This window comes from Lontra canadensis, unplaced genomic scaffold, assembly GCF_010015895.1.
Source record: "Lontra canadensis isolate GAN:19392208 unplaced genomic scaffold, GSC_riverotter_1.0 scaffold51, whole genome shotgun sequence".
NCBI classification, from domain to species: domain Eukaryota; kingdom Metazoa; phylum Chordata; class Mammalia; order Carnivora; family Mustelidae; genus Lontra; species Lontra canadensis.
Window position 1 is genome coordinate 12,340,531 of NW_022631045.1, and position 26,425 is coordinate 12,366,955.

Genomic DNA, 26,425 nt, shown 5'->3' on the forward strand with positions numbered 1-26,425 from the left:
TTCGGCTCAGGTCATGGTCTCAGGATCCTGGGATCAAGCCTCATATCAGGCTCTCTGCTCAGCAGGGAGCCTGCTTCCCCCGATCTCATCTCTGCCTGCCTCTCTGCCTGCTTGTGATCTCTGTCTGTCGGATAAATACATGAAATCTTTAAATTAAAAAAAAAAAAAATCTTGACTTCGTATTTATTTCTTTAGGATTGGTTCCTGGAAGTGGAACTACTGTATCAAAGATTTGGACATTTTTAAGACCCCAGAAAGGTAATACAGTATTAAATATTAAATGTGATTATAAATGTGAACACATTCTTAGCAACACTAGCTATTAACACTTATTTTCAATCTTTGTCAATCTGATGGGGAGACTCCTGTGTAATTTAATTTGATAAAATTGCATTTTTGCATGTATACTCATATTAATAACTTTACTACCTCAAGGACTTAATATTCTTTGTCTTCTCTATGATGCTTACTCAGCTAGTTAAGAAATGTATTTTTTATTGACTTTGGCAGTCTTTCTTTTAAAATAAATTATATTTTGAACACATATAAAGGTGAAGAAAAATAGCATAAGGAAGGATCCAAATTATTTTACTTAGTAAAAAAAGGTAAGATTGTGTATCATTCTTTTTTAAGATTTCTTTTATTTATTTATTTGATAGAGAGAGAGAGATCACAAGTAGGCAGAGAGGCAGGCAGAGAGAGGGGGAAGCAGGCTCCCCGCTGAGCAGAGAGCCCGATGAGGGGCTCGATCCCAGGACCCTGAGATCATGACCTGAGCCCAAGGTAGAGGCTTAACCCACTGAGCCACCCAGGTGCCCCAAGATTGTATATCATTCGTAATGTTGTGGTAAATAGAGCATTATTACAATAAGCTAGCAATACCATATTTATTTATTGAATTTATTGAAATCATATTGAATTTATTGCTTAATGTGCCATTTTCGTGATAGCACTTTCCAAAATGTTTCCTAAATGCTTATTAGTTTTTATAAGGTTAAGAAAAACATTCACTAGGTAACTACTTTGAAATAATTGCCTCAACTCTGCTTTCATTCCCAGTGCGTAGAAACAGACTTGCCTACTTTAATTTTCTTTCATGTTATCATTACTATGAAGTCATTCTATAGATAGGGTAATAAGCATTCTGGCATGCAGAAAAATAGCATCTGTGAAACTATATGGCACATCTTGGTTGGGGCTGTTCCTCCCTCAGAACTTCATTATGTAATTTAAAAGTGTTTACTTAAGCTCCTTTGGGCTGCCTCCATGGTAGCTATGAAGTCACAGAATTAGGAACAGTTTAGGGCCTGATAACAAAGTCTATTAGTTTAATGTGAATGCTCTGTCAAGTTTTTTTTATCACTGCTATATAAGAACCTTTAAAAACAAAGATATACTTAATTCATTTTATTTTTTAAAACACATATGCTTCTTCAAAAATCATTAAGAAATACTCAAAGGGCTCATAAATGTGTGTTTGCTCCTCTTTTAGATGTACTCATTTTTTAAACTTGTATTCCATACTATGGATTCACAGTATGATTTTGACTCAATATAATTATAAATGATTATGCAAAATGACCAAAATGTGTAGAGGTATTAGCCTTTAGGAAAGTACAAATTATTAAAATTCTATTTCTAAGCCAAGAAAGCACTATTTCTAAGTCATAAATGAAATCTTTCTAAGAGAACATCGAAGATGTGTAAATTATAATAATACCAGTTTTAGGAGAATTTAAAAAGATATCAGGTTATAAGAAAAGATTGTTTTATTGTGATTACTCAAAGAAAGGTAGTATTTTCAGTTCCTAAGAGAACTCTTGAGCCTTTTTACCAACCAAATAATTATGTGTACTGGTTTTATTTTTAATTTTTTTAAAGATTATTTATTTATTTATTTGACAGACAGAGATCACAAGTAGTAGGCAGAGAGAGGAGGAAGCAGGCTCCCTATGGAGCAGAGAGCCCGATGTGGGGCTCGATCCCAGGACCCTGGGATCATGACCTGAGCTGAAGGCAGAGGCTTTAACCCACTGAGAGCCACGCAGGCACCCCTGTGTACTGGTTTTAAAGAAAAATAATGTAATGTGCATTGTAAACATGGAAGAAGGGTCATTTTAAATTTTGTATTTTAATAATCAAGTGGTATATCATCTTCAAGGCAACATACAAATTCTTATAAAATACATAAAATCTCAACCATTCCTTTTAGAATCACTGAGTTTTATGAATAAACAAGCCTAAGTCAAGATCCTGACTTACATAGCTCTTTTAAAGAAGTGTCATTTTAATTATGTAACATGAAATTTGTTATAAAATTTTTATTGGAATAGTCCCCTTATAGCATTTTGCTTTTTAACTCTGAGAAGTAAAGACATGTCATTGATGGCCTTCCCAATGATCTGGTGAGGTACAAAATCAGGGATAATTCAGAGAAGGAACAGAAAAAACTTTTAGGACTTGATTATCTTTAAGGTATAGCCACTGTGGGGATCCTACTTGGTTTAGGAGAGAGGGGGTATCTGTGTATAGGAGACCTGACCTGGAGTGGGGAGAATGGTCAGGAAAGAAAAGAAGGAGGAAAAGATGAGACAAACTGCCTACTTGGATTGGTTTAGAATTAGCTTTGCCGTAACAATGGAATGTTTGGGTTTTTGTATCTCATTCTGATATCAAAAGAGGATGTTTGGTTTCTTATGTTTAAACATTTTTAATATACAGTATTTTGTTTATAAATCTATTTATCTGAAGTTAATAGGTATGGTGATTTTAAACACATTGCAAATTCTTTGACACTCCTTCCATTAAAAGAGGAGTGTAATTCCCCTCTCTAGAATATGTATGGCATTAGTGATTTTTCTCTGTAACAAACAGAATGTGATGGATATGATGCTGCATGATTTCTAAGATTATGTCATAGAAGGTGATACAGCTTTACTTGGCTCTCAGTCTTTGGACACTTGGAACCCAGCAAGCCTGTTGTAAGAAAGCCCAAACCTTAAGAAAGAGAGGTTTTTGTGAAGGTGTTCTGACCTGATAGTCCCAGCTAAGGTCCCAGTCATCAGTGAGTACTAATCACTAGATACGTTAAGTGAACAAGCCTTTGGATGATACCAGCTTCCAGCCTATGGGCTGCTCCAGAGGCGGTCAAGGGGATTAGAAACAAGCTATCCCTGCAGAGCCCCACCCAGATTGCATATTCAAGTAAAATAATGAATAGGTTCTGGGGTAGTTTGTTCTGTACTTGAGTTCCTGTTTGCAGGGACTAGTTCTAGCTCAGGTTAGGTGTAACAAGTAGGAAGGAGATGGAGGAAGCAAAAGAAAATGCTTTCCCTCCACTTTTCCTTGTTTTCTTAGCCACACTGGGACCTTAGCACCTACTAATATTAACTATTGGTGATTAAGTATGGTTTTGAAGTGCCATCGGGGGCCAAAAAAATACCATAATGGGGACCTATCTAAACTTCTTTTCCTCGGAGGCTTCGCCTCTGAGCAGGGAAAAGAGAAAGCTTGAGTCTATTTCCCCTTTTCTTCTCCCCTAGGTATCCCTAGTTTCAAAAAAGAGGGGAAAGCAAGATTTAATCATCTCCTGCCCTCATCTCTTCTGAATTCAAATCTTTGGAAGGGTGCTCCCCCTACTCCCCTAAAAGAATACAGACTTTTCAATCTCATGAAGGGACCAAACCTGCAACATATTTTCATTCCTGATCAAGGAAGCAGGATTTACTGACCCAAAGTTACACACTAAGGACACCATTCTGGCTTTAGTTACTCATCAGTGTCCTGTACTTTCATCAGTGTCCTTGAAAGGTTCCTCTGGCTCCCCTTCCCCTACATGTGGGCACTCCCCAGGGTTCTCTTCTCAGACCTCTTCTCACTTTTTGTACTTTGTGGTTCATCTTATACTTTAGGTACCACCTACATTTTATTGACTCTAGAGAGCCAGACTTTACTTCCAATGCTCCTGGGCCAGTTCTCTGATAGCTCAAATTCCACAGAACAGAATAGAGTTGGTTCTTCCTCCTGGATCTAAGGCGCACTCATCCCAATCCATGCACTGGACCAGAAACCTGGGGATCTCCTGCCCTTGCTCATAAAACCAATCAGTTTTCCATTCCACCAAATCATTTTAATTACTTTTCTTGATTCCCTCTTCTCTCTATCCCCACTGTCATTAGGTACACAGCAGTGGTCCCAATCCATTCTTACTTGGAATACAGGTTGTTTTACATTCCATCTTGGAGTCTCTAGGACCCCAGCCAATGTCATCTTTTTAAAGACCTGTAATCTTTTCACACCGGATCACGCATTTTTATTAAAAAATCCTTTCTTGGTTTTCCCTTTCCTATAGGTTTAATCCTGAGGCCCATTAGTCCTTTACTCACAACCCCCCTGAAAATGTATGTAAAACTGTAGTATAGATCTGTAGGCACATTTTTCTGGAGAGAGGCCACATTGCTTCCTATAGGTTCTCAAAAGGGTATCTTGTCTACAAAAAGATTAAAAACATGTACCTCTCAGGATAAAGTTCAGACTCCTCTGGCCTTTTGTCCAGGTTCCTTTCTCACATGTCTTTACTTCCTTCTTGTGCTGTACTTCTCTCTCTGTGGTTCCAGGCCTTTATATATTCTGCTTTGCTTTCTCAGTTTAGGAATCCCCTTCATTTCCTAGCTAGCCTGACCATCCAGAAGACCATATTCTTTCTTTCAAGAAACACCTCAGATCACGCTACCTAGAGAAAACTGTGTGGCCTAGCAATTGCTCTTTTTTTAGCATTTACCCTCTGGATTTCAGAACTTGGGTGCGAGTAGTTGGGGGGGGATGGGAGAAAAGGAAAAAAAAAACCCCATAAAGCCTGTAAAACAAGCAAGGACTGATAATCGTTTCTGTGGCACTTGTACACTGTAAAACTCTAGGCTGCAATATACATTTTTACAGTACTCTCTAGGAAGAAATTGGATGGTAAATGTGTAATTTATATTTGTTAGCAGTTTTGATGATAAATACCACACACAACTTCCTGTTACAGAATATTGTATAGGAATTTTCAGCATCATCCAATTTTCCTTTACTTTTTGCCTAGCCACTGCAGTGCTAGGTATTGTTTAAGAAATCCTGTAAAAATGCAGTTCTGATATTTTGTAACCTGCTAGGAGGGCTCCTGGTTCACGCAGCACCAGAAGAGTCTACCATCACGACGTGTTCCTAAACTTGTCCATCTACTCAGGAAGATGTTCCAACTTTTTGAGAGAAAACGTGTTCTGACTAGTATACTCGTGAGACCTTACAGCATAGGCTCTAACAGTCAAACCTTTTTTTCTTTAAAAAAAAAAGTTGTTTTTTAAAATTGTTTCTAACAGAGCTCTTTGCCCTCCTCCTGCGGACGGATCTGAGTGAAGTGTATTGCCCTGCTAGTAACGCATCAACTTATAAATAGCGCTTACCGCGCTGAGTCACGAAAACCCCAGCTTCCCCAAATAGCTTGTAACGACTGCTGGAATCGCGTCCCCTGGAACGGTGACCGACTCCTACCACACACCCGCAGGACTGTAGGGCCGCGCCAGTGAGCGGGTCCCCAACCACTGGGCGCCCCGTGAACGCGGGCAAGGCTGCCAAATTCCCAACCCGGAGTCGAAAGTGTGGGACCTCGGGCGCTCGGACGGCGCTCTCGGGACGCAGCGGGACTTGGCCTTGACTGCTCCGGGGCCGCCCCGCCCCCTCCGGAGCTGGGAGCCGTGGGGGGCCGGCACCAGCCTCCGCCCAGCGCCGGCGGCTCACACAATGGGACGCGTCGGGAGGGGGTGGCCACGGCTCCTACTCCGGTCCAGGCCCGGGACTCTGGATTGCGGGGGAAGCAGCCAGGGGCTAGGGCAGTGAGGAAAACCCCTGTCCACCCTCCGCCCACTCCCACGCTTCGAAATGGCTGCAGCCGCAGTTAACTGGAAGCTGGAGAAGAAGAGATGGGGGAGGGAGCGGAAGTGCCACCCCCTGCAGTCAGGGGATGGTGACGTCACCCCCTACAGTTAACCTGTAGCGGGGGCGTCTGTCCATCACGTGACCCAGCTCCCCCCTCCCCGCCAAATCCCGCGCGCGCCTCCCTCCCCCAGCTCCGACTCCCACCTCTCCCCCGCCCCTTCTCCCCAACTTTCGCCCTCCCTGCTCCAGCATTGCTGTCAACAGCGCCAGCTCCGCCCCCTCCCCCGCTCCCTGAGTAACCGCCACGGCGGCGCGGCGAGCGCTAGCGCACAGGTCCCGGGCTCCCAGTGAGAGCTTGCTCCCTGACCCCACCTTGCCCCCCAGTTCCTGGCACTCTGGGTGCGTGGGCACAGGAGCCAGGGTGCGCAGCAGCGTGTGGCGACAGCTCCTCCGCTCAACCCTCCCACAGCAGCCGCAGGACGAGGCGGAGACGCCAGGTCCGAGCTCGGAGGGGGCGAGGCGCGCTCGGCGGCCTCCTGGACCTGGCATATCTCCGCCGGGGGGTCGGCCCCCGGGCGGGAGCTGCAACCGGGAGCCAGCCTTCGACCCGCGCCTCCGCAGCGCTCCCGCCTCCGCTCTCCTTGCTGCCTGGGCTCACGCTAGTCCTGCCTGTCTTCGTCTCCCGCCGCGACACGGGCATCGGCCGTACAACGAGGGGCCAGGCGCTGACCGCCTTCTTGAGCCCCCTCGGCCACCCCGCCGTGGACTGCTGGGTTTGCAGATTTGGTGGCTGTCACTGCTTCGCCTTGTTCTATTTTTTTCCCTCAATTCCCTTCTAAAAGTAGAGGCTTGGGGGAGGGAAAAGAAAACCCAGTGTAGAAAGGGGCGGTACGAACTGACCTGTCAACGGCGGAGAAGGAAGACCCCGGTTCGGGGCGAACTCTCGAGCCCGCGCAGGGACCGGAGCCCTGGGTTCGCGCTGAGCGGTGCGGCGGCAGCTGTGCCTCAGCCAGGTGTCCCCCCCCCCTCGGCCGGGCCCGCGCTACCGCGCCCGCCCCCTCCCCTGGCGCCGCGCTCCCCGCCCCGTCGCCAGGGACCAGGGAACCCCCCGGCTCGATTTTTTGTGCAGTTTCAGCAAAGCTCCGAGGAAGTTGGTCCTTTTGTTCCACTATTTATAGATTGCGTCAACATTGCGAAAAGGAGAAGGCGGAGCGGTGGCCCCTCCCCCTCCCTCCGCCGGCTCCTGGGAGAGAAAAGCCCCAGCACACGACCTAAGTACACAGCGAGCCAGCCGCCCGCCCGCCCCCGGCCTCCTGCTCGCCTCTTCCCCCTCCTCTTAGCTCGGGCCAGAGCGCTGCCAACCCCATCACGTGCCCGCCCGGGAAAACCAGCTCCCCGGGGCTCCCCGCTGCCCGCCAGGCTCCGTGGCGGCCGCGGCTGCTCGGCTCAGCTGTGCGCCCAGCTCGTGGGGTCCGGCTGAAGCCCGAGCGTCGCGCACAGCGTGGGCACCCGCGTCTTAGCCGCCGAGCGAGGACCCCTGGTCCGCGGCTCCAGGGTGTGCTCACAAACGTCCGGCGTTTCCGCCCTTCACAAGCACCCCTCCCTCTCCCCCCCTTGCCACCCCCCCCCATTTGGGAGCGCCACCGCCCTGGTCGCGAAGTGTGCGCGCGTTCGGGCCTCGCCTCGGAGTCATGGGCCTGACTTGTCCCTCGCCCAGCCGCGTCCCCAGACGTTGGGATGCCCGCCCCCACCTTCCCCGGCACGATAGGTTGAGGGCGGGGGATTGAGACTTGCGGAGCTGGCTCGCCGCGGCTCTCAAGCTGGTCCGCAGAGCGCGGGAAGCGCGGTGCGGCCGTTTCAGGACGCACGGAGACGCACTCTCTACTCCGCAGGTGCAACGAGGCATTGAGCGAATTCACTTACCGCTTCCCGGACAACTAGGGACCGACCGGTTTGCAGACCTAAGCTGCAGTCGGTGGGGGAATATGGTTTTTAAGTAGGTACTGGAAGTTAGATATGTGACACAAACATTGGAACTTTCCTTCAAAACCTGATGAAATGATGGGCCCCGCCATATCCCCGAAATGAAACTGAACTCCCCGCCGGCCTAAAGCCTCTGTTTCTGAGCTCGATGTAAACAAGGAGGGCGGTAAATACGAGAAGAAGGCCTTAGAACAATACCAAGTGCAAATAGCTAGTTTGAGTGTAATTTACCTTCTCACATTTTGGCCTCTTCCTTAACTTATTTATTTAGATCGCGGTTTAACTTTACTGAGTCGGAGTAAAATATTTTAGCCCATCAGATCACGGATGAAGGAAAGCCCAGGCTGAGCTGGGACGAGTGCAGGAAATGCGTTGGACCTTTCCGGGCAGCTGGACAGTGTGGTAAACAGTCTGGAAGGGTTACGTTATTTTCTGAGGAGTTTGGAGAGACTGTACACGTGCGTTCAGTCTCGTTCTGGCTCAAGTGCGGACCAGGGGAGTGGGGGCGAGACCTCTGTACCCGCCCGCGCCCGCGACCTACGCTTCCTGGCGGTGCACTCTTGCTTGTCCAAACCTAGGAGCGCTTTCGCGCGGGCCACAGGGGACAACAATAAGTATGCCTCTATTTGACTGACCGTTCCTGGTTTGGGCCTTGTTTGTTTGTTTTAAGGGGGAGAACTTGGGATATGGGTTCATCAATTTAGCAACGTGCGCTTGGCTCGCCATAAAGAGAGGTGAGAAGAAATAAAGCAAACTTGTACAGTAGCTGCAGGATTTGCAAAGAACAGAGCTCAGCAGACCCTCTGCAAATTGGACGACGTGTAGGTCCCTTGACACCTGACGGGTCTTCGAGTCTGGTGGGGGAACTCACTCTTGATGTTATGGCTTTCGTGCCTCCTCTCTCTTCTGAGTTAGTGAAAGGTCCAGGCCACCCCTCTTCCTGCCTTTCTAGTCTGCCTTGTCTTCTGTATTTGAAAAAGACAGCCTGCCTATGAAGGCGAATTCGTTTCCGCGCCAATTTTGTTGGATCCATACCTACAAACCACGTTTCTTTGCAGGAAGAAAATAAGCCAGGGCCTCCTGGTCCTTCCCGCCCCTGTAAATGACCGGGGTGTCCAGGCCGGAGCCTTAGCCTTCCTTCCCCCTTCGCGTTTCAGACCAAACCGCGGTGTCCCCGCCACTTTATCGGGACACGTGCCTTTCACCCCCACTTTGTTCTTCCGCAGTCTTTTCAGCTGCGGAGAGAGGGGAGCGAAAGTAAAACGAAAGCACCCGGGCGCATCAGTCGCAGCGGCTTCCCTGGGTTTCCCTGAGCGCGGCCGCGGGAGGCCAAGGTCTGGGGTGGGGAAGGCGAGGGTGGGGAAGGCGAGGGTGGGCGCCAGAGTTGTGCGGAAACCCGGTCGGGGGTGGTCTCCGGAGGGCGTCCGGGGGCTGCCATGAGCCCTAGCGCTCTTTCTTCCCCTGGGAGAAGCGCATGCCAGTCCAGAAGGGAAAGTTTGGCCTGGGTCTGGAGTTGAAATTCGAGACTGATTAGGGCTGTGCGGAGAGGACGCGGAGGCCAAGGAGTGTGGCGCGGAGGCGAGCGTTGGCCCCTGGAGGCGGATCCCGGGGAGAGGCCTGGGCGAGCGAGTGCGCACAGAGGCCGCAGAGGCCCACAGAATTGTTGATCCACTGACGTTGGATAAACACCCAGACTCCCCGCAAATACCAGAGTTCTGCGTGGTGAAAAGATTTCAGGAAACTTTGGTGACATCCTCTGCTCCCGCCCTCCTCCCTGGCGGTAGTCACCGCGGGGACAAAGGCGGCCTGCGCAGATTGGGATGAGGCGCGGCCAGTGTGGGCGGCCTTACCCGCCGCAGACTTTTTCAGTTAAGTGGAGGCTTGAGAATATCTTCACAAGGTGAAGGTAATCCCCCACAGCCCTCTCTCAGGGTTGGCAGCCGGTCCCAAATTAAGTCCTCGCTTCCCCATCCATCCCCGCAGTGAACCAACACTGGAAGACTGGCCTACTAGAGGCTTGCTCTGTCACTCCGGTACATACATGTAATGCCAAACGGCAGAAAAGCACCACCTTACCCTAATAAACCACTAACTTTATTCTATTTAATGGTGCATTTGTTGTAGCAATATCTGTGAGTTCTGGCAAGTGTTAAAAAATCATTTGATCCTAAATGAGTCGAATGTGGAAACACAGTTTTCTGTGCGAGGATTTGGGTCTGTGCTTTCTCTCACCGGCACCTAGTGCACGGTACAGCCCACCACTGTTACATCTCTAGCTGTTCAGAGACGCTTTCGCATAGCGCTTTTTCGCTCTTTAAATAGAGAGACTTGGAATTGTGTATTTGTTTGCGTCTTTTAGATCCTGCACTGCTGGTTATTCATTTCACCAAAGTGACTTTAAAACAGCTGTAATTTTTAAAGATGCAAAACTGAGTTCGCTTGGGAGAGCCTCGGGAAGGCAATTTTGGTTTCTTGCTAGTGTTTTGCTGGTAACAGGCAGTACTCAATCCCAGACCAGCAGTTCGTTTTTTGTTCCTTCATTTTTCACCACAAGTGCAAATACCAGAAAGTTGTAACTGTAAAAAAAAAAAAAAAAAGACGGCCTACTCCACCCAAATTTCTTTATACAATGTTGAGAAGCGAGCTACAGGTGAGATAGACCCTTAGGTTTATCGGCCCTTAGGCTACCCTTTTGTAAAGAGTCATCTATTTCTTTAAAAAAATATTCATCAGAAGCTGTTTTTGACTCAACAGACTGATAAAAATGTCTTTCACCATGTTCGCCCTTTGGCTTCATACCTGGCCACTGTTCTCACTGTCTTGCAAGTTTTTTTCCTCTCGTAACTTATTGTTGTGAAACAGAGGTTCCATCAGGTTATCTTGCTTACCTGGGCGTCTGTAATTATGAAGTTGGTCTAATCTACACCTCTACTTAAATAAAAAAGTACATGCACGGCTTTGAAAGCCCTAGTTATCTTTATTCCGCCATCCTCCTTTTTTTTTTTTTTTTTTTCTTTTAAATCTCCTCACACCCAAATAATACATTTCCTGCTCTAGGTTGAAACTGCAGCACCTAAAACGTTATCGGCCCGGGCAGTTCCCTGAGCCATCGAAAGCCCAACCTTGCCTACTCCACTGGAACCCGCACCAGAAACCTCGATTTGGAGTCCAGTTTGGAAACAAATCTGTGCTTTTCGCGGTGAAATGGGAACTTGCCCAAGCGATGCATCTGGCTTTAGATTTTATGGGGAATATGATCTGGAAAAGGGAACGCCTGCTTCAGGCGTGGCAACATGCCCCGTGCGGATCCCTGGGGGCTCCCTCCAGCAAACAGTGCGCGGGGCCTTGACCCGCAGAGCCTCAGCCAACCTCTGGGCGCCCTGGTTTGGGTTAACCCCACACTAGGGCTCTCCCTTCCCGGCTTCGCCTGGGGTCGCTCTCGGCGGCGGACGAAGCTTTTAGACTGCAGGAGAAAGCTTGAGGGTGAGATCAGATGTCCTTAAAGGGGCTGGGAAAAGGAAGAGGCTCTTCGCAGCTAGTGCCAAAGAACTCGGACACCCCGCGCTGCACGCGAGGCAAAGAAGACCGTCCTGGGGGAGCACAAGTGTTCCCCGGACTTTGCCAAAGTTTCGAGAATCCAGAAGTGGCATGTCCCCCACCTCCGCCCCGCACTGGTTCATTTCATAATCCCCTCCCTTCAGGTTGCGTTAGGCGGGGACCCAGGCGAAGTGGGGGTAGGGTAGGAGGTGGGGTTGGGGTGAGGTGTGGAGGTTGAGCATTCTCTTTTTAGCGCTCCCTCGACTGCGGAAACCTGTAAGGGGTTAAATGGCGCGGCGGGGTGGGCGTGGGGAGTGGTGCCTGTGTTCGGGCCCCGACGGGCGGGAGAAGCGGGGTAGGGGTGTGGGATCCCGGAAAGGGCCGGGAAAGCGGGGACCAAGGAGGGGGGTGTGAGGGGAGGGTTTCTGCAATTGGGGGCTGGTTTCAAGGAAGATGCGGGCGGTAATGGGGATGGGCCCGGTAGCCGAAGAGCCAAACACTGGTTAGTGCACGTCTTGGCCCCTCTGGACAGCATTATGTCAGGAGACCTCTCTGGCATGGAGCTCTGACCCGCGGAGAAGATACTCCCCCCCTCGGGCTCTCTCCGCGAGCGGGGCTGGGCTGGCTCAGGGAGGCTGGCGGTGCGCCGCGCCGAGCCCGGGGCTCTGAGGTCGACCAGTAGCCTTCGGAGCGGGCGGCGGCCCTTCTCCAGTCTACGTGGAAAAACTCATCTGAAAGAGCAACCCCTCGGCAAGCAGCCGTTTAGTCCCGGTAAAGTAGACAGAAAGGGACTCAGGGAATGGGGGAAGTTCAGTTTAGAACTTCCCACAATTTCCAAGTTTGTCAGGCGACTGGGAATCTTGATAGTTCTTGAAGAGCTGCGCCCATTTCCCCTTCCAGAAGAAAACTAAAGGAGTTTTCCTCCAAAGGAAGGCTGAAGTGCAGGTCCCACGTGGGACCCGAACAGCTCCGCCAGCTGACCTAGGGCTCGGTTCTCCCAGCGCGCGGGGGAGCGTCCGTACTGAGCAGCCCCGGGCGGGAAGCGCGCGACTCCCGGCGCGCTCTGCGCTGGGCCGCTTTGCGGCCCGGGCGTTACAGCAGGAAACGCTTCGTCCCGTTTTCTGTCTCCCAGTCAAAACATTTGGCTGATTCTCGAAATAAGTTTTTTGATAGTCCGGAAAAGAAACACGACAGATAGACTCACCATCAGGCTTGCGTCAGAGAACCATTTTCCCTGGACTACAGTGAGATTGGTTTTTTCATTAGTTGCAGGAACTGGATTTTTGATGATTTACCTGCCTGCTGGAGCTCCTAGGTCTATCCTCCTCTTCTCCTTTCCCAATCTGGTTGTCAACTCCTTTCTCATTTTTTTTTTTTTTAACTCAGTTACACCGTACCCATTGTAACACGTGTAAGCCGCTAGTCTAACTCAGCCTTTATCAATGGTCAATATAAGCCACAGTGTTTGCATAACCCTCACAAAATGGGTGATGTTTTCGGTTCCTTTGATCCACGGCAACGGAGGTTTTGCTTTGCATGTTCTTTCCTTTCCTTTCTTCTGATTCCTTTCTAATTTCTTTCTTTGCTTTTTTGGCTCATCACGTTCAGTGATGGTGCTCTACTCCCATTTACAAGTTCCCTCTCCTCTCAAATAGTTCGGGATTTTTCTTTTTGCTCACAGGGACCTAAAGAGGAGAAATTCAGCGTTTGCTGACGCACCACTTTTTTTTTTTTTCCCTAGTCAGGATTAACACTAAACGATGTAATCTGTTAAACAAAACAGTCTTTAATATAAAACAACATGGATCTCTCCATTAACCTTGGCAATTATGTCACTTCGAAGAAGGAAGTAATAAAAACGAAAATTCTTGCGAATAAAATATAATTATGGAAGCTATCCATTTGAGGTCTGGATGCAGAAGGAAGTGTCCGTCTTTTTAAAAAGAGCTCTTATTTGTAAACAATGATTAATATGAAATAAAATGGGTAAAACTAGCCCCAACAGGGTGCGGGCACATAGTTGGTACTCAATTAATATTTAATCTCCTTCTTTCCCTTTCTTCTCCCCATCACTGGAAATTTTGGCAGGAGGTACAGATTCCCAGTGGCTAAGGAAATTATGCTCAAACTTCGCTTCTGGTTCATGTAATCTCCACTCACTTAAAAAATACCTCACAAAATTTATCCAGGGAGCTTTAATAGCTTATTAAAACTTAATGGAAATAGCTAGACAAAATAAAAAGTATGGTGATTACATACATATAAATCCGAAACACACTAAATTATTTCAAACTTTCCAGTGGCTGTAATAGGTAACCATTACCATTTGATTTCGTTTACCGACTTCTACAGTAAAAACGAAAATTGTGGGCTCCTGCTCACTTCTCGCGTTTCTGCTAGAGCAGCCTTTGCCCACAAACTCCTCTATCTCGACTTCATATTTTTCACAATGCAAATTTTATCTGGACCCTGTTCAGTTATCCACATTTGAGACTTGTACTTATTTTTTTTCTTTTAAAAAATAAAATGAGAAAACAGAGAAAGAGGTTGTAGCGCTCACGGGTGGAGAAAACCCACCTGCCCGCTCCTCCTCCCTTGGTTGCGCAGTCGCTGGAGGTCTGAGAGAGTCGCAGGGAGAAAGATCTGCGCAGATCTTTCGCAGGTACCTGGTCCAGATGTGTCTTCTTTGGGGCGCGTTCGCCGGGAGTAAACAGTTACGTTGGCAACTTTGCGCTGCTCTTTAAGAGAACTCCCGCACGTTCGCGTCCGCTGACAGGTTTTCCTGTCTCAAATGATTATTTAAAACATGTTCCCCGCACGCTTTCTCCTTCTAAATGTCGAGGCCAGTCACGGCGGGTGACCCTGGTCTCAGCCCCCTTCCTGGGGCGGGGCTGCCTCTCCCTGTGAGCTGGCGACAGTGGCACTTAATGAGTACTTGGCTCCCACAGACGTGAGTGCGTGAGCACGGTGCGTGCAGATCGAACGCTATACCCAGGTTCAAAGCGCCGTACGTGAGGAAAACTTGGGGCGCTAATAGCTTCTCTTTGGACAAGCACCCTTGAGGAATCCGTGGAGAGGGCGAGGGGGCGCCGTGGTGACTTTGGGACGGACTTCACTTTTGAGACCCATTTAGCTCGTTCTGGAAAACTACACCATACATGAGCATATAAAAATTTCTCCCCGCCCTCCACTCCAGTGGTCCGCAAGTCCCGGGTGCGAGTGCAACTGCTCCAGAGTCTCCCACCGGGTTCCCGAGCGCGCAGAGCCGAAGGCGGGGCGCCGAGGTCACAGTCAGGTCAGAGCCGCAGATCTAGGTCAGAAGTGAGGGGGAAAAAATCTAGGTCCAGCCGGGAGCTGCAGTCTGGGGCTCAGCCCAGCCCCCTCAAAATCCTTCTCAGCGCAAAAGTAGTGGATTACGATATTTTGAGCAAACTGGACGCCACACCTGAAGGGCCCGCAGAATCGCTTGCCTTTCGTGCGGGTCCTGGCATCAGTGCGACCAGAGCATGTTATTATTTTTGCAAACTGAGACCTGAAGTGAGCCCCCAACCTCCACCCCATCCCCGCGGCCCCGGAGCCACCAAGGGCTTTCCCATCTGGAAGTCCAGGGGTCCAGGCAGGCCCAGCACCAAACCCCGCTGTCTGCGGCGGGGCAGCGGGGACGGCGTCGCGCATCGAGTGGAAGGCACTGGGGAGCGGCGGCCGCGGGAAGCCCACGCGGGTCTGGCGCAGCAGCGAAGGCGGAGACGCTTCCAGCCTCGGCCTGGAGCGAGGGGCACGCAGGGGGAACCACTTCGCGAGCTTCGTGGCGCAGGCCAGTGTGGCGGGGATGGGATACGGGGCGGGAACGAAGTCTGTTCTCATCAGGGATCTTTCGGTCTCAGCCGTCCACAGAGGCGCTCGGGGTGAACGGTCGAAGGACCCCGGTAGCTCTGAGCAGCAAAGGTGGGCCTCGCTGCAGCGACCAGGAGTCTCTCCCGGTCAGGGTGGTGCAGCGGCCTTCGCAGTATGGGTGCCGCACACAGCCTGAGCACAGGTCTTACAGCTGGGCCCGGCCAAACTCTCTGAGTGGGCCTGTGCAGATGGCCTGATGGCGGGGAACTCTGAGGCATTGGCCTAGACGCCGAGAATTCACAAGGGTATTTCCAGGCCCCAGCGGCCGCTGGGCAGGGGTTAGCTCAGAGTCAGGTTTCTTCTTTTACCAAAAGAACTACACAGTTTTCCCAAATCTGCAATCAGTGAACTCAAGGCTGACTGTTTTCTTAGGATCCTGTAGGTATGTTTGCGTGTAGAAGTCAATTTGGGGACTTTTTTCCCTCAAGTAAGGTGGTCGCACAGACAAAAGGTGGATTACAGGCCTGGGAAGGATTCATCCCCTGTTCACGTATGTGTCTCCTTCTTGGGACTTTGTGTGTTCTCCACACACCTAGGCTTGCTAGGGGAGGTCCTGTACTGAGCTGAGGAGGTGGGCTTCCTTGCATGGCTAGTCTGACATGCAAATGAGAGGTCTTTTCCCACAAACTTGGCAGGGACAGCAGGAGGGCATGAAAATGACCAGGAGATGGGACCTGAGTATGTGTGGAGGACTTGGGGTGGTTTTCTCCCTACAAAAAAGGAGGCCTGGGGTTGCCTTGCCTAAAAGACGCTCAGTCTAAAGGTGAATAGGTCAAGGCAGAAGCTTCCAGAGACTATGCTAGTGTCAGAAATCTGTATGTTCCTGCCTAAGTTTCTTATACTGCGCTTTAACATTCTTTGCATTTGTTTTCCGTTTTCTCTTCAGTCAAGTGTTTTTGAAAATCTTGCAAAAGGAAGTCACTCACTTAGATCTTTATTGAGAGCCTACTATGCGTTGGGCACAGGAATGGGATAGAGAACAAGATAGTTTCTGTCCTTGCAGAGTTTGCTATCTAATTTTCTTTGGGGGGCAGGAGAACCCAACCAGGCCCCCCCCATTAGAATTAGAATATGCTGTGAAAAGGGATACATGGACACATCCATGGTGAAGTGAACATATTTATTTCGGCCTATTTACAACAACATCCCTGGAATATAGTGGTCAGAGGACTGGGTGGGGAAGTAGAGAGACAGACTCAGGTGATTAGCCTGGATCCAAGAGAGGAGTTTAAAGGGTAGACAGTGCATCATGGACCTTCAGGGTGGTGGGTGGCCCAGAAAATAAAGCTGAGAAGCCTGTGGTGCTGCAGTAGATCAGATGCCACTAGGTTTTCCTTCTGGCACTAAGAAGGATTCACTTCATTTTATTCAGGGAGTTGGTATTTCCATTTCAGGACCCACCGAGGCACATATAAATTAATAAAACACATCTACCCCTGTTATATCTAGGTGACTGACCCTTCAGACCTTAAAAAGAAGAAAACTGAAAACTCATTTTAAGAGAACCATCTAGCAGAAAATTTTGTGAAAATATGGCAATTAGAGAATTGTATCTGAGACTAAACCTTAGACACTGAAGACACTGTCCTGTCCTCCTGGAGTTTAAAATCCAGTGGAAAATATGGAGAAATAAATACAAGTTGTTCAGTGTCCTGGAATATAAAGGGCAGCAGACAAGGCAGGCTTTACACTCTGGAGACCAGGTCATGGGGGTGGGGCATTTAGTTCAAGGTAGCTCAGGGAAGTCCCTCTGGGAAATCCCAGAGAACATTCCTAGGAAAAAGAAAGCCTTTGGGGGTTGACACAGCCCTTTTCCTCTCTGGAAATGTTGGAGTCTTCACAACATTTGTGAGTCTTAGGCGTGCTATCAGCTAATAACTCTGTTTCGGAGAGACAAAAGAAAGGTCTTGCAACTAATTAGACTTAAAAATAAAGTGTTAGTTTGATGTAACAGTTATTAAGTATGAAAATACCTAGACTGGTACCTTTAACTAGAGCTACTGAATTCCTTCGTTGTGTTGTCAGTAGGGGCAGAAGGGAACAATTCATTGAGCACCTGCTGTGTGACATAGATGGTTCATACCTATTGCCTTTTCTAATTCTGATAAAAGCTCCATGAAGTAGGTGTTTTTACTTCAGTTTTATAGATTAGGAAACGGAGGCTCAGTGTGTTTATGCAACGTCACTTGGCAAATAAATGGCAGAACTGTCTAACTCCCAAGTCTGTGTTCTTTTCATTCTTCTTACAGACTCTGTTCCCAACCAGAAGGTTTAGGCGATGATCCTAAAAAAGAATATCATAGTAAGAGGATTCACATTTAGACTTTAAATCCTTCTGGAAAATATAGAGTTGAGCGAAGTTATAGTATCCCTATAAATTATATTTTAGAGTTGCCAATATTAAAATTAAGGTGATTGCAATAATCAGAACACCAGGAATGTTTTTATACAAGTTGAATTCACACAATGTGATTGATTTCTCTGTACCATCCTTTGCTTGTTAGAAAAATTTCAGAATAAAGACATGTTTGGGGCGCCTGGGTGGCTCAGTGGGTTAAGCCTCTGCCTTCAGCTCAGGTCATGATCTCAGGGTCCTGGGAGGGAGCCCCGCATGAGGCTCTCTGCTCAGCAGGAAGCCTGCTTCCCCCTCCCTCTCTCTGCCTGCCTCTCTGCCTACTTGTGATATCTCTCTCTGTGTGTCAAATAAATAAATAAAATCTTTAAAAAAAAAAACACTAAAGGGGCGCCTGGGTGGCTCAGTGGGTTAAAGCCTCTGCCTTCGGCTCAGGTCATGATCCCAAGATCCTGGGATTGAGCCCCACATCAGGCTCTCTGCTCAGCAGGGAGCCTGCTTCCCTTTCTCTCTCTGGCTGCCTCTCTGCCTTCTTGTGATCTCTGTCAAATAAATAAATAAAATCTTTAACCCCCCCCCCCAAAAAAAGACATGCTTATATGTTAGTTTTGTTTTTTATACAGAGAGACATGTGTGTATAGCCTTACATTTAAGTGAAAATTCCCTTTTTGATTTTCTAACTTTCAGTCTCTAGGTCACTTTCCTTGGGGTTTGACTGAGGAGACTTGTCATTAGTATGCAGATCATCAGAGGTTTGTGATTGGGGGAGATTATGGTAATATTGCAATTTTATAAGCTGATAACATTTGATAGGTAAAAGGACAAGTTTTGTTTTGTTTTGTTTTTAATCCTAGGATTATATTAGTCATTCAATCAATTCAATACATATCTGTTAAATCCATGTTACTTCCCAGGTACAGTGCTGTATACTGAATATATAACATTGATTAAGACAAACTGAGTCCTTGCTGTGGACAGTGTATCAGGAAGGAAGGAAAACAATGTTTGCTCAGCTCCTGCTATGTGCTAAACACTGTCCGAGACTCACTTAATCTTTCAGACAGGGCTGCTGTCTGTCCCTGTATATACAGTACATACACAAAAAAGGGAGGCTCAGAAAATTGAAATATAACTTGTTCAAGATCACACTAGTGAATGGCAGAGCTCCATTTCAAACCCAGCAATACAGACTGTGCTTTTTCATCACCCCACCATGCATCCTTCATTATGCAGATACTAAAAATTGTAAGTACTTGTTAGTCATTTTATCACTCCTTGTCCTGTTTCCTCAACTAAAACAGATAATTATTCTTATCCTGTTTACCTCATGGAGCACTGTTAAAACCCAAAAGCAATTGTTTAACTTAATTTATTATCACAGGATAAAAAGCATATGAACTCTAATGATAGGTTTATTTTAGCAATCTATTGATGAAAAAGAACTTCTAGTCCAGTGGGATCTGATTTTGATGAATTATTATTGTTCTTTTTTTTAGTAATTAATTCAATGCCTAATACTTATTGGATGTAGAAGAATTATACTGAGCTGGTAGATACAGAGATTAAGAGAAATTCCTTGTCCAAAAGGAGCTTCAGGTCTAGTGGGTAAAAGAGGCATATAAACAGGTAAATTATGAAAATGTGCTGTAACAGATGCCTGAGGTCTGTTGAGATCCAACAGCATTCTGAGGCTCCCTTGCCCAGGCTAGACTTTTGCTTCCTAAAACATTGTTTCTCAAGCTAGGAAACACTTGAGCAGCTTATTAAAAACAAAATCATTCCTCCTTTTTGTATAGTCAGATTTTCTGGAGGTGGGGCCTTACTTTTATTTTATTTTATTTTACTTTTAAAAAGTTGTGTTTTTTGTTTTTGTTTTTGTTTTTGTTTTAATTGGGGTGCCTGGTTGGCCCCATTGGTTAAGTGTCTGACTATTCATTTCAGCTCAGGTCATAATCTCAGGGTTGTGAGATTGAGCCCCCTATTGGGCTTCATGCTCTGGGCATGGAGTCTGCTTAAGATTCTCTCTCCCTCTGCCTCTCCTTACCTAAAAAAATTTTTTAAAAAATTTCTCTGCCTGACGTGGGGCTTGAACTCAACACCCCAAGATCAAGAGTCACATGCTCTACTGACTGAGCCAGCCAGGTGCCCCCATTACTCTCCATTGGAAACAAGTTTTCCAACAGTTCTTATGAAGTCTGCTTAGATCAGCATTTGGGAAAACTATCTAGACCACTTGATTACAGTCAAGTGGCTTAAAGAAAAACAGTCCCCAGCCCCCTGTGGGCAGGGATGAGGTTATACTCTACCAGTGGAAGTTAAGAATCCAAACCCACTTAGAGAATGTGTGTGCCAAGGGGTGGGAAAGGTTGACAGGAAGTCTTCAAAGCAGATATAGGTGATGTAAAATACAACACATTAAATGGGAAAGCATTTTGGTGAATAGTTTCCCCCATGGCTCATTTAAGACTATTAGGGGACGTCACGCAGCCCCAGAGCAGCCAGTTTGATGCATATAACCTAACCTCCAGAACGGTTGTAGTGAGGTGGACTCTTGGACACAGGTTCTTGGTCCTCACACTAGAGCTTTTCCTTTTCATCTGCAATGACATCCTGGCTATTTATGTTTAGTATTTGACAGGAAATGCACCACTCTCCTAGCCTTGGGAAGGAGGAGAGAGTTTTTAAGGTTTGGGAGTAGATATTTTCCAGCATTTATCATTAAAAGTCTATCTCAGTATTCTGTGTTTCTTAAAATACAACAAAGTCTGAGGAAGGCTGATTAGCGGGCTCTGTGGCTGTGGCTCTTAATGCCTACAGGACATTTTTGAGTATTTCCTTCTTGATTTCAGACCTCATTCTCAGGCCTCAATGAGACGTTACCCTAGAAGCACCTCTGCCGCTGTGACCACCACCCCGGCCAGGATGAGTCTTTCTTTGGCTGTACATTTGCTTTGGGGACTTTTTTAGAAGATAAATTTATTTGTGTGGAGGCTGAAACTGGTCACTTGACCACATTTGTGATGTGAGTTACATTAGAATAAAGATGTAGAAGGGTGGTAAATTGTCTAAATTGAAGCACTAGTACTTGTGGATATTAGCATGAAGAGCTACAAAAACTCTCTCTTCTAGTCCCTCTCAGTTCAATCCAGATTTAACATTTTTTTTTCATGATCTGTATACTGTGTGTGTGTGTATGTGTGTGTGTTATTTTGGAAAATTTAAATAAGTGTTCCATATGTTGTTATGGTATACTGTTACAACCAAGTGTTAACATACACACACGTATACACACACACACACGCACACACACACACACACACACACACTTTATCCGTTTAGGGAAAGTATGCTGACTTTTTCTTTCTTTGCTCACAAAATTGAAAAATTGGCAGAATCTTTAATTTGTAACTTGGCAGTATTGCAATTTACAGGCAAGAAAGGCAAGCCAAATTCGGTGAAAATTGTTTGAGAATTTCTTTTGAGTCTTAGTGAAAATTACATAGCTGAGTGTGCACATTCGGACATTTCCTTCTTGATTTTTAACCACATTTGTTGGTACTGCCAGAAGTAGTTAAAGCTTCCCAGCGCAGGCATGTGATGTCCAGAGGAAGGTGTGGGGATTTATGGTCACCCTACCCATGCTATTAGTGTTAAAATGACTGTTGTTTTAATTATTTTGAAATTTTGATTGGGGAAATATGAAATGGGATTTTTACCCGAGCTTCATAGATCCATCTTAATCATGAATTATATAAACACAGATTTGGGAGGTTGGGAGGTCAAAAATCAGACGTGTTTTCAGGCCTAAGCTTTTTCTGTGGGTTTCTGGAACATTCATGGAGCCCAAGATACAGTGGGACCCTGACAAGTTTGAGGCTTTCTCTTTTGAATGCTGGGGGCCTTGAAATTGTCTTCACAACGAAGGAGGATTCATGAAATAATGAAAAGCCATTTCCTTTTTAAAAATGTTCAGACAGCAGGACAAACATCTGGGAGTTTGTTAAAATACTCTGGTTCCCTGAATTACCCACTTCCTTAACATATATTTTACTTATTTTTCTAAGGGAGATAAATTTCTACTTCGTGTTTTCCCCAGTTCAGTTGTGTTAGGCTCCTCATTTTAGAATTTAGGCTCCTAGGACTTAAGGACGTAGGGCAAGGCCCTATCATGCAGGCTATGATCTGGGGCGGGGCAGGATGTTGTCAGGTGCCAAGGGCAAAGTGATTTTTGTGTGTGGAAAAAGTTTCTTTACATTAGAGTTTCACATCTTATAAATTAAATAAATAAATAAATGGCTAAAAAGGACAAATGTATCTTACAAAGAATAATCAAGCAATAGCACTCAATACTAGAGTTAAGCAAAACTGTCATTTTCCCCCCTTCTTTTCAAAACAGCTTCCCTTTCCAATTTCAAAAGTCATGAGACTTCTTCTTTTGCCTTTCTTTCCCTTGCTCTGCAGTGTCTCAGATGGTGAAAAAGTATGCGTGGGGGAGGGAGGTGGTGGTAGGGCTGTGGTCAGAATATTCAGGAAGCTTGGATGAGAGAAACCAGGTTGATTTCTGAACTTAGAACATGGTTTATGTCTATTTAGGGCTGTGAGATCTGGACTGATGTAAAAATTTGGACATGCTTAAATATATCAATATGTAATATCAGATGATGAGACAGTGCAGTGTTTAGAGCTTCCTGGATTGTCAGTGTAGCTCTGTCTCTGTTTCTGTTTTACTTGTCATACTTGTAGTAAGTAGAACAGGTGTGGTTTTAAATGTTCAGGACTGGGTTATTATTTTCCCCCACAAACTGGACTGTGTTATCATGTGGCTTGTCAGTATACGAGCAATTAAAGTATGAGAAAAATACGAGATATATTGGCTAGTATGACTACACTAAATAGAATTTATTCTAGTTGATTTATTTGGTAGGCATTTTAGGATATCACAGTTACTACTGTGACCTTCAGTGGGTTATAAATAGAAGTTGGTACTATGTGGCATTAGACACAAATCTGTGGGGATTCGGCTTAAAAGATACAAGTTTAGTGGTATAACTTGGCCGTTGCCTATTTGAATATCCTGCTGCCACTTTGAATGTTATTCATTTGTCCTCATCTCATAAAAAATGTTGTATAACGTATTTTTAAAAATCCTAGCTGTGTGAACTGGTTAGTTTATTTATTTATTTCTAAAAAGTTAACAGTAGTTAATTGCGATTTGTGTGTCATTTCTTTTTCTTCATTGCTTTAATTTCTGCTTGCTTAAATAAATGAAGGAATATTCTGAAGTTTGCCTCCTCCACTTCAAATTTAGGGATATTGTGAAGTGAAACACTGGCATTTGACTGTGGAAAGGTATATATTTGTACCCTATTATCTGGATTCTCTCCTCAGTGTCTCCTTCTGGTTCAGATAGCATTATCAACTTTATATCCAGGTCTGGTGAAATAAACACTGACGGAGAAGGGTCTCTCAGCCCCCCATTTTCTGAAATGTCACATTGCCTGACATGAATGAATACACACCACACTCTGGTAACCTGTGAATATCAGTGAATGTATTTGCATAGTTCCCAACTAAGAGAGGACCCCCTGTGAGAAAAAGATAGGTCTAAGCCCCTTGAATTTGAGGATGCGTTGCTCCAAGAAGTAGTTCATTGTTGAGATCCAGAATTACATGTTTGGCATTATGAAACACAGAGCCACAGCAAGGTTTCCATTACCAAGGGAGAAAGTCCCCAATACTCTGTTCAAAAATATCCGTAACTTTCCTTTATCTGATTAATAAGAGAACTGAGAGTTATGGATGTTTTTGTTTGTTTGTTTTGGTGTGTATGTCTGTATATATGTATAGAGGGTGCAGAGAGAGAGAGCTAGGCAGTGTGAGAACAGTTTTGGGGGTCTACTTCCACTATGAACAACTCGAGTTTCTCATCTGACGTTGGTAGTCTTTGACAATCGCTTAGCACAGTACCTGTTTCATAATAAATGCTCTGTTTCATAGCTACAATAGAAATTGATCCCTTTGTCAGGTCATCTCCCTCCAAACCCCATGTGGTCTCTCATCCTTGGGTTTGGGTCACAAACTTTGGGGAAGAGTGAAAAAAACCAAACGAACCCAGTGATCTAGATTCTAATTAATTAGGGTCTACTTTTTTTCCTACTTTTTAGGTGGAATTGTGCCTGTAGACATTTTGTGGGAAGGATGCATTTCTTAATGAATGACTCTACTTCAAGTTTTTTGGATCCAGGAGGGGACATAAAAAAAAAAAATTAACTGCAAGGGGCACAACTGAAAGTATAAGATTTATACTTAAGCCAAAAATTTTATTTGCATATTAAATAACAGAGTCATGCTTGATGTCTCAGAATCTCTAGCTATCATAATCAGTAAAGAAAGTGAAACCAGATGTTTTCATTTAAGCTTTGAATTGTGTTACTATTAAAATAAAAATCAAGTTTCTTTATAATTCCTTCTAGGTACAATCTAGTCATTTCTTTAGATAGACTTCTCTGAAAGACCAATTGGTTTTTTGAGAGTGGAATGTAGTATTTTGCTGGATTTAACAATTCTCCATGAAGTTACATACAAATTTTGTCCATTTGCCATTTTGCTGTACATTTCTTAAAGTGCTATTTTTGTTGTGGTTTTGCTGATTCTCTTCCAAAACACAGCAGCATCATGTCATGGAAAAACACTGGACTGGGAGAATCAATTCTCGTCTCAGCTCTTCCGTTAAATGAAAAGATTTGAGCTTTTGGAAAACCGCTTTAACTCTTTGGACGTCAGTTTCATCAGCTGCATCAGTCTGCTATATAAAGTCCCTTTTTTCATCTAACATTTTAAGTCTGTTAGAACATGCACATCCTAGTGAGCTCAAAGGATGCTCATCTGTAGAAATTTGACATCTCAGGCTTCAGAGTAACACTATGAAATTAAAATGAATGTCGATGATGGCAGAAAGTGTAAGCCTTAACATTAGAAAAGCAAATACCATTAATGTATTGAACTGACAATTAAAAAGTTTAATGTATTAAGAATAATATTTATTGTTCTTCTCTCTTATACTAGTAATCTGTGTTCATTGCAGAAAATTAATGAAATTCAGAAAAAAAGAAAAATGATCTTAGTCTTACCATTCAGAACTAACCAGTAATAGTGGGTATCTTTTCATTCCTTTTGACTCTATATTTCTCTTATGTTCTGTGCCATTTATGATTTATTTTTTTACAGAGTTGGGATCATATTGGTTTGAGCTATGTTTGAGCTATTTCGTATCTTGGGTTTTTTTTTTTTTTTCACTTGAGAAAATACTAGGAGTTGTATCCCGTGTCCTTATTCTGAAACATGATTTTTTAAAAGCTTTTTATTTTTGTTTTTGAACTATAAAGTAGATACTTGCTGAGTATAAAGATTTAAGCAACAATTTGTTTTATAAAGCTGAAAATTAAACTTTCTCTCCACACACTCACTCTAGGTCAGTTACATTCCCTGGAATCACCTCTAGGGACTGTTTAACAGTCATTTAAAAAAAAAAAAAAAAAAGGAAGTATGTAAATGTATATGAGTATCTGTGATGTGAGAGTTTTTCCTTTAAATAGAGAATTTCATTCATGCCACTTTCTACTATGGGATTCTTTAGGTGGCTTCACTGGATGGGTATTTTCTAGTTGGTGTACATAGCCAGAGTTGGCTCACCACAGTGTCTACACAGTAATCCCATCCAGGATGCCCATTTCTATCTAATCATCTACTGCTGGACATTGTGGTTGGTTTGAAATTATTTTATTTTGCTTTTAAACATGTTACACAGATATTTTGTCCCAATTTTTGAGTGTGTGTTTATTTCCCTAGGAGAAATTTTTAGATGTCAAATGACTGGGTCAAATGTTCTATACATGTGACTCTTGGTACATATTACCAGTTTTCCTACAGAAAGTTGAGCCTGGTTTACATCCCAGCATGCCATGTAAGAGAGGCTCTGTTCTGCTCTTTTCAAACTTTGAATTAGTCAAAATTTAAGCAAAATTTTCATCATCATTGCACCAATTTTTACATCAATTCTAGTCTAGGACATTCATTTCAAAGCATAGGGAAGAAAAGTGCAGTTGACCCTTGAACAATGCAAGGGTTAGCCGCCTCCCCCACAGTCAAAAATCCATGTATAACTTTGGACTGTCCCCCAAATTTATCACTACTGGCCTACTGTTGACCAGAAGCCTTACTGTTAACATAAACAGTTGATTAAGACATATTTTGTAAGTTCTATGTATTATACTATATTCTTTTATTTTATTTTTTATTTTTTAAAAGATTTTTTTTTATTTATTTATTATTTTGACAGACAGAGATCACAAGTAGGCAGAAAGAGTGAGAGGAGGAAGCTGGCTCCCTGCCAAGCAGAGAGCCCGATGCGGGGCTCGATCCCAGGACCCTGGGAACATGACCTGAGCTGAAGGCAGAGGCTTTAACCCACTGAGCCACCCAGGCGCCCACAGATTTATATTTTTATTTAGTGTGATGAACTCCGAGATCAATAATTTACATTTTTCTTCCTTTAACTTTCAAACTGGCTGGCTTAGATTTCCTCTCCTATTAAAATATAAAGCCCTTCAGAAATGATAACATATTGTGCTGTGAAGTGTGTAAACGTGGAGATTCACAGACCTGTACCCCTGGGGGAAAAAAAAATATATGTTTATAAAAAATAAAATTATTAAAAAAAAAAAAAGTAATAGATGTAAGTTA